The sequence below is a fragment of the Macaca nemestrina genome, chromosome 6 (genome assembly GCF_043159975.1).
Source record: "Macaca nemestrina isolate mMacNem1 chromosome 6, mMacNem.hap1, whole genome shotgun sequence".
NCBI classification, from domain to species: Eukaryota; Metazoa; Chordata; class Mammalia; order Primates; family Cercopithecidae; genus Macaca; species Macaca nemestrina.
This window is the reverse complement of record NC_092130.1, coordinates 62,515,593-62,535,977: the sequence shown is the minus strand read 5'-3', so window position 1 is coordinate 62,535,977 and position 20,385 is coordinate 62,515,593. Positions and strand designations below refer to the sequence as shown.

At 36.7% G+C, this 20,385-nt stretch overlaps 1 pseudogene; it reads right to left on the bottom strand.

Annotated features, from left to right (window-relative positions):
• LOC105463194 (receptor-type tyrosine-protein phosphatase S-like) overlaps positions 1-20,385 on the bottom strand; it is a 49,845-nt pseudogene that overhangs the window by 6,583 nt on the left and 22,877 nt on the right.

Here is a 20,385-nt window from a genome sequence, read left to right as displayed (position 1 = left end):
CTGCAAGCTCTATTCGTAGTAAGTGATTTATACAGATGTACCACTTTTAACCTGTTTTAATATATTTTTACTTTTCTATGTTTAGATACAGAAATATTTATTATTGTGTTATAATATCCTATAGTATTTAGTACAGTAACATAATATACACGCTCATAACCCTAAGAGCAGTAAATGACAATATCATATACCCTAGATGTCTGGTATGCTATATCATCTAGATTTGTATAAGTACACTCTATAATGTTCAAATAACACTGAAATGGCCTAATGAAGCATTCCTCAGAATGTATCCCTGTACTTAAGTGACACAGGACTGTACATGATCAAATGTGTTATACTATATTTGTAATGAATTGCACACCACAGACTCTTTAGCAATTCTACCAGATTAACTCATTTCTGTGCATATATAAATAAAACTTTTCTTTCCATCTGTATGTACATGAGGGGTATACTGAATTGGCATGAGGAGTAGTTAAATTACTACAACCCTTTGCAAGTAATTACAGAATGAATTGGATTTAAAAAATATTATGCAACTAAAAGATATGATTGAGACTGAATTATAATAAATACAATAGAGACTGAATTGGGACTTTATAATATAAAATCGAAAAATAGTGATTGTATCATTTTTATTATTTATAAAGTTTTATAAGTTTATATTTATAAAAAATTCATACTAATAAAGTGTCAGTTCTGTGGTTTCATGTGTTTATTAGCAAAAAATCAAGTTGCTTCTATAAAAGTTGTAAAACTACTAAAGAAAAACTATAAGAACATTTATGGAAGAGTTTGTACCTGCAGTGCCTAAAGAGTGCTTGATGATGCTTATTTGATGATTAAATGGATAAGCTAACTTATGTGGCTAATAGCCATGTATATATAAGCCTATATTTGATGGTCTTAAATTTCTTGGGCAATAATACTTTTCATATCCATGTATGAAAATAATCGACTTTTACAAATCGTACACATCTTCTTAGTTACAAAGCCAAATGACCAAATGGCTTCCATAAATATGTATCAAATGTAATCTCTGTTTCAGCTACCATTGTGGCACAGGTGTGAACTTAACATCTGCATCAAATTAGGATGGTCTTTTCAAGAGGTGAATTGGAATGCTAGAGAATTCCACTAGAGACTGCGTGAAATGTGGATAGGAATAGCTAAAAACACTACAACTACTGAATTAGCCAAATCCTTCGAAGCTGACAATGCTACATCCTGGAATGTAAAAATAAAAACAAGGATGCAACTGGAAAAATACATTTGAAGGTGCAAAGCATGCACTTGGTTGAACACTTATGCCAAGGATGGAGGAAGTAAAATGCAGCTGCACAGAACTGAAAATATTTTCTGGAAAGTAATGCTGACAGGTGATATGCTTTTGAAGAATGACTTTTTATTAGCCATGCAAAAATATGCAAAGGTTGTTTTCACCCAGCATGTTCTGGGTCTACAAGACATTCTGCAAATGTACTGAGGTCTGCTACCAAAAAAGGAAGAAAAACAAAAATAAATATTTCAATATTTCTAATATTTCTCCTGGTAAAAGCCCTGAAGTGATGTAAAGTGCCTACATTATAATGAAAATGAACTTGAGCAAACCCTGCATTTGGATGTGGATTTTTCTCATGGATCACAATTGTTGAGTATGTGGGAAAGAAAAGGAGCATTATTTGTTATAATACTTTAACAACTATTTCAACACTGCTTGTTAGACAATTTTTAGTAAGACTACACAAAGCATTTTAGGAGATATGTGGAAAAATAGATGTTGACCAGTATTACTGTGGTATATAGGTGGAATGCAATTGCTCTTTGATACAAAGCTCCACAACAAGTTTTGTTTTTTTTTTTTTTTTAATTACAGGTTTTCCCAGTTAACCTGTAACTGTATTTTTTTTTTTTTGTTAGATAGATAAAGTGATGGAAAAGAAGGATGAATAGTCTGCCCAGGACTCAAAATGTTGGTATTTCTTTCTTATAGTTAATTCACAGAGGTGGTTATCACTGGTAAATCTTTGTGGAAAATTCTCCATTCTTTTTTCTTTAGAAGTAAAAAGGGACTGTTTCATGTTTTATCCAAATTTACAACCAAATTGGTAAGGAAAATATGAGTCAAAGTATTTTCTAAGTCATAAATATTTTTGAATGTTTTTGCTACTAAAGTTTCACCATAACAAATCTCAAAGAAATAACAATATACTAATAGGGCTTTTATGCTCTTCAAGGAAGTTCTGATGGGAGCATTTAACTCTGGCCCCAACCTGGAGACTACCCGGTTACTTATTGTCCCTGAGGTTATAATCAAACCCTGAGGTCAATGGCTTCAATTCTTCTGTAGTTGCTGGTCACCTGTGGGACAGAACTGAGTCCACCTCACATTCTGTGTTGGGCACAGCTGAAATTTAGTGAGTTCAGTTGGGCACAAAGCTGAGTAATGTTCAAATAGAATGAAGTAAAGCATAAAGCTGTATCTTTTTCTTAACCACCCTCTGTACCTACCCATTAGTAATAAATTTGACTGAGTGGTTAGAGTTTGGGATGTAGAAGCAACTCTAATGTTTAAGAGATGAGTCTGATAGTTTACTCTTTTTTAAAATAACTTTTGAATATTGAAATTATTAATTTCTAATATTAATTTCTAAATAACACTCTCTAAAAAATCTAGATCAAAAATTGTTATTTCATCAGGAGCATTAACTAAATAAACATTGCTAATAATAACATTGAAAAGTATTACACACCTATTGGCTCAAGATTATGGCTTTTGGTAGAAGAAATAGCAGACCATAATTCAGACTTCATTCATTTTACTCTCAGCAGTGCCCATCAGGAGGAAAGGGTTTGCCAATCTAAATTTGAGCAGGTTGGTGAAGTATGCATATGTCTTTACAAACTTACTGCATAGTTTCATTTAACAAATCTTCAGGTTCAATTTCACCCTCGATACTTGCCTTATAGAGATACATATCACAATTATTAGGTGAATTTATGTTTTTAGGGTTTGCAACATACATATATATTCACAAGTTTATAAATTCTGTTTTTAAAGCCATCAGATGTTGTGAGACTTACTATCATGAGAACAGCACAAGAAAGACCTGCCCCCATGATTCAGTTACCTCCCACTGGGTCCCTCCCATGACATATGGGAATTCAAGATGAGATTTCGAGGGGGACAGAGCCAAACCATATCAAGAGCTTAATTGACAAGTGCAATCATCCCACACACCTGACCCCACTTGCCTATACCTTTCATCGGAGGTCCGATAAAAATGCCTGATGCTCAGTGTCCATTTAGGGTTCCACTTTCTCACCAGGATGTCTGTACAAGAGATGCATAGTCTTATGAGAGAGTAAAGTATATACCTTTTTAAAGAATTTGTTTACTATAATATTCTACTAAGTGCATTTATTATCTTGCTTTCTCGCCTACCAAAAAAGGAAAAAAAATCATCTTAAATACATTTTTATAGATGATACTATCTTCAAACTTTCAACAAATGTTTTCCTGTATAATTTTTTAAAGGTTTATTGATAATTACTTACTGATAGATTATTGTATAGAAACTTTACTGGAAGGGATTCAGGAAAACTGAAGAATTGAAGAAATCACAGAGAAGTTCAGCTTCTGAATCACCTTTGCGGGTGATATGGTTAGGCTCTCATCTTGAATTGTAATCCCCGTGTATCAAGGAAGGAGCCTGATGGGAGGTGCTTGGATCCTGGGGGTGGTTCCCCTATGCTGTTTTCTTGATAGTGAGTTCTCAGGAGAGCTCATGGTGTTAAAAGTGGCTCTTCATTCTTCACTCTCTCTTTCCTGCCACTATTTAAGACGCGCCTTGCTTCCCCCTTAGCCTTCTACCATGATTGGAAGTTTGCTGAGGCCTCCCCAGCCACGTGGAACTGTGAGTCAATTAAACCTCTTGATATGGTTTGACTGTGTCCCCACTGAAATCTCATCTTGAATTCCCACGTGTTGTGCGAGGGTCCCAGTGGGAGGTAATTGAATCTTGGGGGCGGGTCTTTCCTGTGCTGTTCTCGTGATAGTGAGTAAGTCTGATGGCTTTATAAACAGGAGATTGCCTGCAAAAGCTCTCTCTCTCTCTCTCTTTTTTTTTTTTTTTTCCGGCCGCTATCCACGTAAGATGTGACTTTCCCCTCTTTGCCTTCTGCCATGATTGTGAAGCTTCCTAAGCCACGTGGAACTGTGAGTTCTCCATTAAACCTCTTTCCTTTGTAAATTGCCTAGTCTGGGCTATGTCTTCATCAGCAGTGTGAAAACAGACTAATACACCTCTTTTCTTTATAAATTACCCAGTCTCAGGTAGTATCTTTGTAGCAGTGTGAAAACAGACTAATACAGTGGGCATGTTCTGCTCCATACAATCTGACACTTGATTATAAACGACCATTCATATTGTCTAATTGTTGGCTCTACGTTTGTTCTTTTATCTCAAAAGAACCTGTTTTCTAATTAGTTAGTGCTTTATAGAGTGTTACTTTAGCCTTAGCTTGCTGCAAAAGAAAAATTTGGCCAGAAATTGGCTGTGTATCTATCTGATCTCTCTTCCCTCCTTTTCTGCCTTTCCCTCTCTGGCGAATCTATTATCTGTGAATGATGGCATTTGAAAGCAAAGCAAAATGCAAAATAAGCAAAAATAAAAGTTCTCTGGTGTTAGAAGACAGAAGAATCTTTTGAAAATTCAATTAAAAATTAAGTTACCAGGCTTCTTCCTTAGAAATTCTGATTTGGTAAGTCTGAGGTGGTATCCAGGAATTTCCACTTAGTAAGCTTCCTTGTAATTCCATTGCAGGTGATTCTTCTACCCATGTTGAAAACACTGGTTTAGGGAATCTATATTAAGGATGATTCTGGTTGGCAGAATTTACCTATTTTCTAGCTATTCTACTGATATTTCCAGAACTGGTGGTCTATGATAAAGTGTTTGAAACTTAAGTATTCGATTTTGGCTATTCAAAACCCAGATTTTTCCCAGAAGGGCATTATTATCCTACTATGAACCCAACAGCCATTCCTGCTTTCCTTTTTATTGACTTTTGCTTGACCTACTCAGAAATAACTATTATTTGGGTCCAGCGAGGCCCCAGGCTGTTACATATTTAGCACTTCTTTCTCCAACTCTAAGCCATCCAGCTTGGTTTAGCTATATAAAAAGCCCTTTCACAGTGGTGTGTCTGCCTGGTTGTTTATTTAGTGCATATCAGTTCACTGTTGCTTGCTGAATTGTTTCTTTTTGCCAGGCAGAGATGTTAAGTTCCCTGGTCCTATTGCTACATATTATCTGCAGCTTTCAGCCAAAATTATTAAGCAGATTTTGTTTAGTGAAGCTTCATTTATCTAAAACAATTTTCTTTACCTGTAATCATTTGACTTTTTCATGATTTTCCTGTCTGATTTGCTTGAGATTTTTAATGGTAATTCACCAAATAGTATATGGAAAGGTGGTTTATAAAATCATGTAGGTTTTTGAACAGTTCAAAGGATTTTACTGTTCCTCCCACCCCAATATGTACCTCTCTTCATTGTAATTTGCTTGTGTGTGTGTGTGTTCATCCCTTCTCAGTTCTTGAAAAAGAAGTTGTGCCATATAATTAGCGGCCATTTAAGTCAGAGGTAATTTTTGGTTTTACAGTAGCCGTATGTCCTGACAGCACAGTTATTTCAGATACATTATTCTATTTTCTTCATGAATGTATTCATAGTTAACATGAGTGAGTCCTGAATTATGGGTGAGGGTTTATTTTCACCATTGCTCAATTTCAACAATTTGTGTTAATTCTACCTTCTAAACATCTTGTGTGTTCATTCTCTCCTTTCCATCTCAACTGTCACTGCCTTAGTAAGCTGTCACTGTATTCTGCGGTGGACCATTAGGGGCCTGAACCTGCACTTCTGTTTGCTCTCTGGATTACTCTGTTTAAATTCTTTCACTACACTTGAGTGATCCTGGACAATCTGCTTTTTCATCCCTCTATATCAGTGGTCCCCAACCTTTCTGGCACCAGTGACTGGATTTGTAGAAGACAATTTTTCCACAGACTGGGGTGGGGGGAAAATTGTTTCAGGATGATTCAAGTGCATTACATTTATTGAGCACTTTATTTCTATTACATTGTAATAGATAGTGAAATAATTATACAATTCACCATGATGTAGAATCAGTGGGAGCCCTGAGATTGATTTCCTGCAATCAGATGGTCATGTCCAGGGGTGATGGGAGACAGTGACAGATAATCAGGCACTAGATTCTCATAAGGAGCTAGCAACCTAGCTCCCTCACGTGCAACCGAGCTCCCTCAGATGCGCAGTTCAAATAGGGTTTGTATTTGCTCTTGTTAGAGTCCAATGCTGCTGCTGATCTGATGGGAGGTAGAGCTCAGGAGGTAATGCCAGCAATGGCGAGTGGCTGTAAATATAGATGAAGCTTTGTCCGCTTGCTAGCCACTCACCTCCTGATGTGCAGCCCCATTCCCAAGAGGCCTCAGACTGATATCTGTCTGTGGCCCAGGGATTGGGACCCCTACTGTATGTGTTTGCCTGTGGCCTTCCCTGGCTTGAAGTTCACACTGGCAATTCCTAAGCATTATTTAAGAAAGTTAGTGTAAAACTCTTCTCAGTAGCTTCAAAACTCCTCTCTGTGTCAAGTGGGCCACTTGAGTCCTTGTTCTCATCTATCTCCTGTGTCCTTTTTTGTTGCAGAAGTTGTGACACGTCATGGAAAATATTGATTTCTTCATCTGTTTCTTTGGAAAATTGAGGTCATTTTGCTTATTAAAAATCTTTTGCCTAGCCAAGTATCTTGCAGGAAATAGATGTTGATTTAAGAAATAAGTATTTACATGTGATAAAGGAGAAAGAATATAGCAAATTAACATTTGTATTCATTGGCCTCCATTATTTTTTATGTAAGCCCTATTTCACTTGCCAATTTTTTGAGTCTACAGGAAAGTTATTTCCCTGCCTGTTATAAAGACTTTATGTTTTTATGTCTTTGTTGAAGAGCTGAGCTCCAAATAATTTTTAAGAGACTGAGATGGCCAGGTGCAGTGGCTCACACCTGTAATCCCAGCACTTTGGGAGGCCAAGGTGGGCAGATCATGAGGTCAGGAGATGGAGACCATCCTGGCCAACATGGTGAAACCCTGTCTCTATTAAAATAGAAAAAAATTAGCTGAGCTTGGTGGCACATGCCTGTAGTCCCAGCTACTCGGAAGACTGAGGCAGGGGAATTGCTTGAACCCAGGAGGAGGAGGATTCAGTGAGCCAAGATCGTGCCTTTGCACTCCAGACTGGTGACAGAGTAAGACTGCGTCTCAAAGAAAAAAAAAAAGAAAGAGAGAGAGACAGGGTCTCACTCCATCATCCAGTCTGGAGTGCAGTGGTGTGATCATAGTTCACTTTAACCTCAAATTTCTGGGCTCAAGCAATCCTCCCACCTCAGCCTCTCAAATACCTAAGACTACAGGTGTGAGCTACCACACCTGGCTAATATCCTCTGTTGACCTCTGTTGTCGTTGCTTCAGGTGGCAGTTTACATATAATCTAAGAAATGAAACTTGACCTCAACTCACTACAAACCTCACCTACATGACAGTTATACCCATGGGAGAACATCACGTATATGTTTATCTCTGTTCCCATATGAAAATGACAGTTTTGAGTCTCTTTAACCTAGTTTTTATCCAAGTAATTCCCAGAATATCAGAACATTGTTTAATTTTTATATTCCTACTACAAGATGACACATTGTTCTGTCTAGATCTTTCCCTGCCTGTTCCCTACAAAGCTATTCTGTGTTGCCTAACTCATGGGTTTAGTTCAGATCTCAGCTGAAACTTCAAGAAAGGTTTTCATGATTGTCTAAGGCAAAGCCCAATGATTGTCACTTACCTCCCTGAGCCCTGCTTTCACTCCTATGAGAGCATTTATTACTTTGCAATATGACAACATATTCACATCTCTGTATTTAAATGTTAAACCATAAAATTGAAAACAGATTATCTCCTTCACTGTTAAACCCATGTACTTAAAGAAGTGTCTGTGTAATAAATATTTATTACATAAATAAAAACATTTTTGTGTTAGAACTGACATTACCGTTGATCCTTGAACAACATGAGTTCGAATGGTGTACACTTTCACCTTGATATTTTGCAATAAATATATTGAAAAATTATTTGGAAATTTGTGAAAACTTGAAAAAACTAACAGATGAATCCTGTAGCCAAGAAATAAAAACAATAAGGAGAACTTAGTTGTGCTGTCAATTCATAAAATACATGTAGATACTACTTTATTTTAGCATTTGCTATCATAAAAATACAGAAGTCTATTACAAAAATTTAAAATTTATCAAAACTTACACATGCAAACACCTACAGACATGGTGCTATTTGTAGTTGAGAGAAATGTAAAGACATATAAAGATGCAGTATTAAATAATGACTGCATGTAATTAACTGCAGTACATACCATACTACAGTAATAATTTCATAGCTATCTCCTGTTGCTATTGTGGGGATCTCAAGTGTTGCAAGGATCTGCTAACCTGCCATGTAACACTAAGTATCTCCTTTTGTGCCGTTCTCTCCAGTTAATTGTGTATCTCAGTAAAATTGATCTCTCCAAGTTCTTGCATATTTTTCATTGTGTTTCGTGTAATACCTTAAACATTAAATAACACCATGGGACCCACATAACATGTCACTAGTGTTTCTGGGAGTGCTCCCAAGAAGCAGAGAAAAGTCATGACATTACACTAAAAAGTAGAATTACTTGATATGTATCATAGATTAAAGTTTGCAGCTGCAGTGGCCACCATTTCAGACAGATGATTTATCTTGTAAACAGATGACATAAACTTACAGCATCAATGAATACTGTACATTTATTTTTCTTCCTTATGATTTTCCATCATGTTCTTTATCTTTATTGTAGGAATACAGTATATAATACATAGAGAAAATGTGTTCATCAACTGTTTATGTTATTGGTAAGGTTTCCAGTCCACAGTTGACTAATAGTAATTACTTTTGGAGGGAGTTAAAAGTTACATGAGGATTTTTTATGGCACAGGCTGGAAACCCCAACCCCTTCATTGTTCAAGGGTTGGTTGTAAACGTTTTGAAAATGAAAAGTACATTCTTTGAAATGACCATATAGAAAGATCCAAGCCAGAACCTGCAAAACAAAGGTTGGAATTGCCATTTTATGATTCAATATAGGCTTTCTTATAATTAAGAAAATTTAATCTATGTTATCTTCTTACATGACTTACAACAAATGAAAAGTAGCATGTGCTGTTTTTATGCTAGGAAGCTTTAAAAGTGTTATTGTTTGGCTCTGTTTGAGAGCTTTTGAGTTGCCCTTTTAAAAGTAGCTGACTTAGAAAGTGCTCAGGTAATGTCAGTGTCAGTTTTCTTATGAGCTACCAAGCGCCGGTGTGCTCCTGAGTGAGGGCACAACCATGTTTGAGTGAGAGTCTCAGCTGAGTGGACAGGTGGTCATTTGGCTGGATAACAGTAGGGCTGTCACTACAGAAGAATTCACAAGGTGATGACAGAAGTAGAAATGAATCCTTTATGGGCGTGAGGTAGGTAGATTCAATCATAGTTAATTAAGGATGACAGAAAAGACATAAACTGAATTACAGTCTAATGAAGCACTTGGCCTTATTTGCTGTGTGACAGACATTCTGGCTATTGGCTCTCTTTTACTGTGAGGACATTTGTATTTTGTCTTTTAGACACACATGGTCTTGTGCACAATAACAGAGTCTGAGTGCAGACTAATCCCATGATAACCTTGGATATTGTGATTATTGTCCCCTATGCCCCAAGAGCTCTGATTCCCACTTAGACATGGAAGAACCAGTATAGGTACCTGGAGAATTTTGCTTAATGACCTGCCAGTTGCTCAGTGATCTGATGGTTTGTGTCTGAAATTATGGAGGCATACCGCTCTTCTTTTTGAATCAATGAAGCTCTCAGGTTTCAGTATATGCCTTTTATTTTTTCTAATAACCTTCTCACTTGAATTCTTTTCATAAATGATGTTTAGAAGATACACTTATGAAAATGACAGTGCACTCTATGCCAGGTCTTATTATTGTGACTGTCATTCCTGATGTTTAATAAACCCACATGTATACATAGCCCATCCATCTCTTCCCCTTTCCAGGACACAGTGTTGTTTTCATTTTACCCAGGCACCTTTCCTTTTAATGTTCACTGCATTGTCAAACATACCTTATCTGAAGTAAATGATGTTACTGGCTGTCCTGGGGGAACACAGTAAATATCAGTAGGTAAATAGAAGCTCTGGTAACTTCTGCAATGTCAACTTTATCTCTGTCACCATTATGATGATGGAAAGCATGTGAAGCCTGCTGGTCTATTTCATCTCCCTGACTGCATCTCTTGCAGTTGGGGGAATGTGACTGATGTGCAGCTACACAAGAGTTTTAATTAACGTGAAATACCACAGCAGCAAGTAGAGATAAAGTTTCAATACTCAAATGTATTTAGAGGCCCAATATCATTAGCAACATTGTCAAAATTCATTCATCTATTTATTCATTTATGGGAGTCTCATGCTTATATAACTAGGAAGATTTGAGCTGTTTAGGGAGATCAACCAATCTTCCCATGGGGAAGGGACACTTGTTCTAGTATATTAATGATCAGTGGAAATTAAGTTACACAAGAAGAAAGGAGCATTCCAAGTAGTGACTATATAAAATTATTTTAATATGAAAAATCTGTTGAGTACAAAGAATAGCAAGAACATTTGTGTGACTAGACTAAGAAGGATAGAGTATGGTTTGAGATGATGTTGGAGAAGTACGTGGAAACCATATCGAGCTAAATATTGTTACCCATGTTAGAAGTTTTTGTCTTTATCATTAAAACTATGAGAAACCTCTGAAAGTTTTAAGAAGCACGACTGTGTATCGTTTGTGGTATAAATATCTTTCTGAGTGTGTCTATTCGGTATCTTTAAGTCTGTGGCATGTAGCTGTGTTTCTCTAGGTGCATGTGTTTGGATGAGCCGCATAATCAAATTTTATTAACCTATTCAACTAGTATTTTGAGCACCTGTTCTGGGTACTCTTCTAATTCTTGAAATGAGACCTGTAGATAAGATATACATGATTTTTGATTTCATGGGAACATTCTTGTGGGAAAACACAAAAATACCCAAAGTCAAATAATGAGATAATATAATTTTGTGTACTGATATGTGCCATGAAGAAGATTAAGTAAAGTAAGAATGTAGAGGATGTGATGTGACAGTGATTAGGGGAAACCAAAGTGAGGGAGTGTATTATGAGAAGATGTAGGGAAGAGCATTCCAGACTGTTATGAGTAAGTGAAAGTCTTAAGAGGGGTATGAGCTTAGCGTGTTTGAGGAGCAACAAGAAGACTATGAAAGAGGCACCAGGCTAGGACATGAGTTAAGATGAGTTCAGAAAGGTAGTTAGGGTTTAGATTTAAAGGCCTCACATGGCATATTTATTAGTGCCTTCCCACTATGAAGTATGGTTAAAAGATTATAGAGAGCAAGGGAGGATATAATGATAGATGCAGAGAGTAAGAAGTCTGTTGCAATAGATTTGGTAAGATAGAGTAGTTGTTTGTGGAGGAAGATCAGATTCTGGATACATTCTGAAGGCAGAGTCAACAAGACTTACTTATGGATTAGATATAGACAGTAGGTGGAGAGATAATGGACAGAAAAGCTAATTTTGTTTTGGGCCTGTGCAACTGGGTAAATGGTGATAGCACATACTGAGATGGAGAAGATCAGGGGGAGAATGGAATTAAGGAGAAATTATTCTATCATGTATTTGGGATTTTTTATCATGTCAGAATAGGCATTCTGACATTCCTATTAAGTATACAAGCCAAGATCAGATTATGAAGTTGAACATGAGTATGGTTTGCATTTTTAAAATGTGTCTACCTTTGATGTAGAGCAGATTGTTGTGAAAGCACTCTTGCCTCCCACCCTATTCTCTTAGTAACCAAACTGTAGTCAAAGTGTGATTTAAATGTACATACTTAAAGGAGGAGGTGGTAGAAGGAAGTGATATAGTAACATTGAAGAGTTCCAAATGTAACTTGAGCTTCACAGTGGAGTGGGATGGAGGAGATTTAAAGATTTCCAGGGTGTTGGCTGTGAGCCTAATGAGTTTAGTCCTAATTTCCTGATGGAGGAGGAAAGTGAGATACCCTCCCCTTTCCCTCCAGTTATAGAACCCTCTGCAGATCATCATGCAAGGCTATAGACTGTGCACGTACAACTTCAGGAGCAATGGACCTAGAGTGAGACAGGAGAGGTGACTGGTGGTCCTCGGAGTGGAGCAGATTGGCAGACCTCCTTCTACCACTTTCATTATTACAAAGCTATGCTGTCTGATACAACAGCCATTAGCCATAGATAGCTACTTAAATTTAATAAAATCAAAACTAAATAATATTTAAAATGCAGTTGTTCAGTAGCACTAGCTACGTGTCAAGTGCTTAATTGTCACATGAGGCTAGTGACTACCAAACTGAATGGGGCAGATATAGAACATTTCTATCATTAAAGCAAGTTCTTTTAGACAGTATGATATGTAGAAAGAAGTGGATTGGATGATCTGCTGTATATCTGCCTTCTAGTTCAATTTCTATCTCTTGAGACTAAATGCAAATATTTTATATTGTAGAGAATCCAGTATGAATTCAAATTTAATCAGGAGTTTGTGATAGGAAATATCCAATAGGTTGGAGCCGTATACTCCTGCAATTCTCCTATATGGGCTTTACCTTTAAAATATTAAGCGTGTGTGTGTGTGTGTATACACATACATATACATACATACCATCTTAGATAATAAAACCAAAAATAACTGCTATTCTTACGTTGAGATGTGGGAACACAGCTTCTGCATTAATTCAAAGAAACACAATAAAAAGTAGAGTTGGTCAAAGCTTGTTTGTTCTATTTAGAGTCCCAGAAATGTACTTCCTATTTCTTTTGTTCCAATTTGATGAAGCTTTGTCACTACAGCGAATTATGTAAGTTATAAACAAAGAACTACATCATTATGAGCAGAACCTAACATAATATCAGCCTTTAATGGTCTTTTGTAAACCTGTCATATGAATAGCAGTGCCTTACAGAAAATAGCACAATTGATCTAAAGAAAGCACTTTCATTCTGCACACCAACTCATTCAAGAATGAAGGACACCACACCATACAATGAAGTGTATTGAAATAGAAAAGTACATGAAGCCAAGACTGCCAAATTATTTATCTTTCATTAAAAGAGAAAATCACACATTATTATCTCTGGTAAATGAACGTGTTTGTCAAAGTTGGCAGTGGGCTCAGAAATAATAATCATAAGAAATTCTATCCTCAATCAAGTAAGCATAACTGTCTGTTTTAATATAAATTTTAGGAAAGGGATTTCTGAGCATGGAATACTTTCAAAGGAAAGTGTAAATAGCCCTGTGGGTCTTGCCTGACCATCAGTAGGGATAGCACATGCATCTGTGCAACCTGGTGGAGTGGCTCATCCAGGCTGAAGATATTTTTCTATCCCTGTAACTTAGTTACTGATCAATTCATGCATAAGCAAGAATCTTAATAACGGTTGAAGATTTTCAGCTATAGAAGCTTGGAATCCTATGCCCAGAAAGGAAGCAGATATGCAACACTTTTTAATTTTAATAAGTCTTCCTTTTTGCTTTTTTGAAAATTTAAATAATATGTGCCAGAGAAAGATACCAAACAAGAATTTGCATTTCAAAACAGTTTCATTTGAGGCTATACAATGAATAGCATGGAGATAATGTGCAGGTGTCCTCTCTTGGTTCTCACTGTCAAGAGAAAAAGTTTCAGCCTACTAAGACTGAGAGCTTTCAATTTAGAATCTCCTTTGTTTCTAATGATAAACCTATGCATTTGCAGAAAGCAAGGACATACCAAATTAAATAAAAAAGTTTCCTTTCCTGTTTCAGAGAAACTCTGAAGAAGGTTTTCCTTTTCTAATTAATTAATTATTTATTTTCTTTTATTTTTAGGAGCAAACTGCCAAGTCTGTGAATATTCCTGGAATAAAATTCTGAATAGGCATCTCTTGATATTTTCATTGAAGGGTCTTGTCACCTTAGAAAAAGGGAAAATATGCTGCGTCCCTTAGCTATTCAGGGAGAAACTTGAGTTACAGTGACAGATTTCTGCTATGTTTTTAGTATGATTTTCTGAAAGTTTTGTAGATGCTGAAACTTCTGAGGGAGTTAAAAGTTCACCTTTAGAACCAACCTGGCTGACTCTGACCACTGAAATGTTTTCCATTATTCATAGTTGCTTCAGGAGCTCATATTAACTTTCACTAGTACTGTTGTGATAATTAATGATTATGGCACCTCCATCCTCCAGGCCCTGCCCCTTTATTTTGCTGTCCTCTTGATGGAGGTTTAGATTATCTTTCTATAGAAAATATTTCATTTTAAAGAAAGTTGTGTGCATTATTTTATAAAACAATATATTCGGGTTCCATCTCATTCCTCTTTTTCTTTTCTTTTTCTTTTTTGGCTTGGGGGAATCTATTGGATCTTTCTCCTATTTTTACTACATTCCAACTCACAGAGATGATCTGAGTTCACACCTCTTTTTTGTCAAAAGAGGAGAGACCTTAGGAAGCCACACTGGTATACTTTCAGGTATCAAAGGAAGAAATTTAGACTTAGAACTACCAACTATTCAGAGCATTGTAGAATGCCAGAGCTGGAGAAAAACCTGAAAAAAATGCCTGAGAAACATAGCAAGACATTGTCTCTAAAAAGTTGTTTTGAAAGTTAGCCAGGAGTGGTGGTGGTGTATGCCTGTAGTCCCAGCTCTTTGGGAGGCTGAGGTGGAAGGATCGCTTGAGCCCAGGAGTCCAAGGCTGCAGTGAGTTATGACTGTGCCAGTGCACTCCAGCCTGGGCAACAGAAGGAAACCTTGACTCTATAAGAAAAGATTGAAATTTTTTTTTAAATCTCTAAAAAATAGAGTCTATCTCCTTATATTTTAAAGATGAAGAGAGATTTACATACAGAGAGATTTTGTGAATCAAAGCTGAATCTAAGTTTCAGGTCTCTGGATTGCCAGTAGAGCGCTCTTTGCCAATACCCCGTACCCTCGATGCTGTCTTTCCTGAGTAGCATTTAGTCTCTCTAACTTATTTGCATTAATCCCAAGTGGAGTTGCCTACATTACTCCCTTTCTGGTCTCTGGAGCATGTGACTCTTTGCTGAATGCCCCAGACCCATCCCTGGCCCTCTGGAAACTTTGTGACTACCACCCACAAACAGCTCCATCCCTTTCTGTGAACCTCTGATATCCATTTCTCTAACCACCATTTTCTTTCTTCTCTTTTGTCTCTGTTCCTAAGGGTTTATCTGAAATCTGTTCTCAGGGTAAACAAGTCAGGCTATAAATTCCCCTTACAGGAATTTTGGACAGGAACAGCCTGACTTATCTTAGAACTTTGACACTTCAGAGAATTAGAAAATTTACTTCATCTTCTTGCAGGAGGCATCCCTCAGCATTTTTAGCAGGAAAAAAAATGTTTTTTTTCCTGCTAAGTGCTTTTAGTGCTTCTCAATCATATTCTTTTCTCTTTCTGCTTTTCCTTCCAATTTTTCAGTAGGTAATCCACTTGGATTATCATGAGCATGTGAAATTTATAATAACAATAATAAAAACTCATAATGATGTAGAGTATTTAGGGTGAAAATAAATGATGGACTGAGTAAAGTAGATTGAACCATATTCCACCTGGAATTGATTTTATCTTCTCAGAAAGATGCAATTCCCTCCAAGTTGGGGAACCTACTTCATCATAGGCAGGAGTTGGGAACAGATAAAAGTCCTGATGGAGATTCCTAAGGTAAGCAGTAGGTTATGAGACAGAAACTCAAGGGACCAGCCTCCTCCCAGCAATCTCCTCCAACTCAATCACCCTGTCTAGTCCAAAATTGTGCACTAATGGAAGTGAGGCTCCATCCAGTCTTCTTTATCAGGGAAGTCCCTCCTTTCAGGAGAAAGGAGGAGTGTGGAAAGATTTATTTTGAATACATCTAGAAAGGTGGAAAGTGATGGTGAAGCCACCCATTTATGTGTGGAATCAGGAATATGGGAAGAAAAACTTTAAAGAATTTTCTTATTTCTGTCTAAATAAGAATTAACTAAGTTTAGAAAACGATGTTTCTCTTTACAGAGCATCCATCATGCATTAGAAAAGATGCTATTGTTTTACATACTTTATCTCGATCCTATCAATAACCCTTTAAAATGGTATGACAGAACAATTCACCTCTCTCCCCATATTCTTCCCAATTCAGTCATTGTATAAGCCTCTGGAATCTAAATATCATCCTAGTGAAAAGTAAGGAAGAAAAAAACTGAATCGATCAATAATAACTGAATTCACCTGAAACTTACTAAGATCTCAATATTTTCTAATGGAGCAGAACAGGAAAAGATAAATAAAGGAAGTTGCAATTTAAATATATTTGAGTGCTTGGATTTAAAATTTGTGAATTTGTTACAAATTCTTATATTGCAATGTTACAAGTGATACATTTGTAAACATTATGAGGTGAAACTGGCAAGCACGAGGCCAATGGGGTTGACCTTGGGAAGGAAGGCTTCTGCCCATGGATAGTATTTTAGGTTTAGGAGAACCACAGGAATAAGACAGACTGCTAGGAGGAGTTACATAGTCTTATTTTTGAGGGAAGAACTTAGACACAGAACTTAGGCTCAAAGCTAACATGAGGTCACAACCACTGTTGTTACACAGCATCCCGACCTCCTGGTCTGGGTTCTTCTTGCTCAGAACAACAACAACAACAAAATCTATCTTGAGGTCTAATTTAGAATTAACTCAGCAGGTAGGGACTATTTGGCCCAGATAAGGGAACTGGCGAGCGTAGCAGCAGGTGGCTTCGTTTCTTATAACTGAAATGCACCTGGTTTGTATTTCTGTTAAAACAACTCTCACTGCCGGCCTTGAACATTAAAATACAGTGTTTCAGACTGTCCATATGAGTTTTAGTAGTGTTAAGTTTCAGCCTCTTCTTGAAAAAGCATTTTTCATTCCCAATCACGTTTTATGTAGTATTCTTATAGATGAATCCTAGTTGTACATATTGTTGGCATATTTGTGATATTTTGATGCATGTATGCAATGTGTAATGATCACATCAGGGTAATTGCAGTATCCATCGCTTCAGACATTTACCTTTTCTTTATGTTGGAGATATCACAATTCTTCTGTTCTAGCTATTTTGGAGATAGAATAAGTTTTTGTTAAAATTTTCTACTGTACTATTGGATACTAGAACTTGTTCCTTCTATCCTACTATGTTTCTGTAACTGTGGTAGTTTTCATTCTACTGTGGTGGTTTTCATTGAGCTGCATGTTGGAATCAATGAGAAAAGTAAAAAATGTTCTGATGCTTGGACCACAGGAAATTCTGAGGTAATTAATCTGGGGTGTGGTCTGGGCATCATCAGGCTTTTTAAATCTTCCCAAGCATTTTGAACATGTAGCCAAAATTGCGAACCACAGTACAAGTGTAAAATAGGTAATATTTTTAATTTAAAGCAAATATTTTATATTGAATTCTGTGTCATACTCAATATCAGTGCTATATATATAGCATATAAACTCTAGAAAATGAAACAAGTTAAGAACTATTTTTTATGAGAGTTATTGTAATTAAGAGACCAGATATGAAACTCCAAATGGACTTGTAATTATAAAGCTGAAACATGATGGTAGAAGAAGAGAATAAGACTTATAAAAACATCTTAATCAAATGATTATTCTTGGGGTACATTATCACATTGCATTTTGACACCTGAATTCTTTCAGACAAGCCACAACATGGCAGTAGTGTTTTGAAGCAAAATTAAATAATTTGCTTTGAAAATAAATGTTTTTCTTTCGCATCTTTTCTTCAATCCAAAATCTTTCCTTAATGAAAAGTTGTACACAGGTAAGTGTATGTGGCTATCATGTTTCTTCCAGTGAATAGGGAGTGGATATTGGACATGAATGGTTCTTAACGCACAATTCTTACTTCAGACCATGTACCTAGTACCCCAAATCCAAGAACTTATATATATTTTTTTAAGTTGTGGATTTATGCTTGTGGTGGACAACTTGAAGTAGTAGGTTTCTTTTTTTTTTTTTTTTTTCCCCATAAAAACACTTTTCTTTTGGAAGAACTGACTATCCAACTGTATCACTACCTCCTCCTTGTGTCAGCAAGTCCGAACATGTGGAGCTCTTTTTGAAAACAGTGCCTATACAGGTTTGCATTTAAATACGTCTCTCTCATGCTTATTTATTTGCTCATTTGAAATGAAGCAGCCTGAGGGCTTCTCAAACTTTAATGTGAATACAAATCACCAGTTGTCAACAAGAATGGAGATTGAGATTTTCCCTTACCTGCAAACTAAGTTAGCCTCCCACAGTTTCATGTATTTTGGCAGAACACATGAAGTTTGTGGTCCAGAGAGAACCTATTACTCATGACACAGAAGACAGAATAAGGCTTACGTTACCATTGTTTCCCCTTACTCCTCAAGTACATGCTGAATATGCAGTGGGTTTGTATCACTGTTGAGGAACTTCAAATATGGGAAAGTCCAATCTTTAAAAAAAGTTGCATACAGCTCTTCTCTACCTTTCCTCCAATGGGAAACATTATTTTTATTACCTTGGTCAGCAAACGAATCTGTCGTCTGCTTTTCAGTGAGATTCCACGTCTTTCTTTTGAGACCATTTGCTATACAAACATCCTTGAAAACAAAAGCTGTCAATGCCTTCTTTCAGAGGACATGAAGAAGTATGAGATACCCATGGAGAACTGTGTCCCAACACTGAGAATTTTGTCTACATATAAATTCTGATTCAGGTGGTTTGGGGTTGGACCTGATATTCTTCATTGCTAACAAGTTTCTGGGTGATTGATGCCAATGACCAAACAGCAAGCAGTAGTGGGCATGTTTATTACACTCTCTAACCTAGCATTCTGTCTTGATTTTAATATTCGGCAGAATCCTATGTGGGTATATGATGACAATGCTATGGTGGGGGAAGGGGAACAAAACTGATGCATCTCCTGACATACTGTTTGTCTGTGTGTGTGTGTGTGTGTGTGTGTGTGTGTGTGTGGCATGCACTGACAACCTGTCTAAATGTGGCCAACTTGGAACACTGCATAATGCCACATACTACATATTCCTGGCATTATAAGAACTCTTTGCTACCTAGGCTTTTAAGGAGAAAATCTTGTGCAGTGATTAAGAGTATGGACTCCAGAGTCCAAGTTCCTAGATTCACATTTGGATTTTGCCATTTACTAGCTCTGTAAACTTTAGCTACTTATTGAACCTCTTTTTGATTCAGTTCCCCATTTATAAAATTGAGATGATAAAAGTCAATAGGGGCTAGATATGAGGACTCACACCTGTAATCCCAGCACTTTGAGAAGCTGAGGCAGTTTTATCACTTCAGGTCAGGAGTTCGAGACCATCCTGGCCAAGGTGGTGAAACCTCATCTCTACAAAAAAAAAAAAAAAATCAGCCAGTATGCTGGCATGTGCCTGTAGTCCCAGCTACACAAGAGGCTGACGGAGGACAGTCGTTTGAACGGGGAGGCAGGGGTTGCAGTGAGCTGAGATTGTGCCACTGTATTCCAACCTGGGTGACAAGAGTGAGACTCCCCACACCCCAAAAAATCAATAGGTGTCAAGTGCTTAGAAATACCAATCCACTGATGATAGCTACATGAATCCTTGCTATTATTGCTGGGTTCACTAACAGACTTTTTGGATTGATGCATTAGTTAAAATCAAATTATGAAATGAATTGTCAAAAATACTTGCTCTTCCATAGAGCAACATGAAATATGAAGTTTATGACCTTAAAAATTTAATCAAATGATTCTCACCTATATCATGTTATTAAGGACTCAGTAGCTATAAACTTCTAGTTATTAAAAAGTAAAATTATTCTCTAAGTTACATAAAATAATTTTATTATATGAAATATCACAGATTGTATATATGATTAATACACCTTAAGTGCCATATCTTAAGAATAATACCTTAAAGTAACCAAAGTAATTACTATGCTATTGAAACACTGAGGTGAATGAATGTTCAATTAATACTTTTGTTGGCCTTTTTGAATTTAGGAGAGGCTTTTGTATAATTCTGTTCAACTTAGTGAAATGACTCTGTTGTCTGGGGTATATATCCTGGTTCTTGGTCTCAGTCGAGAAAGAATTC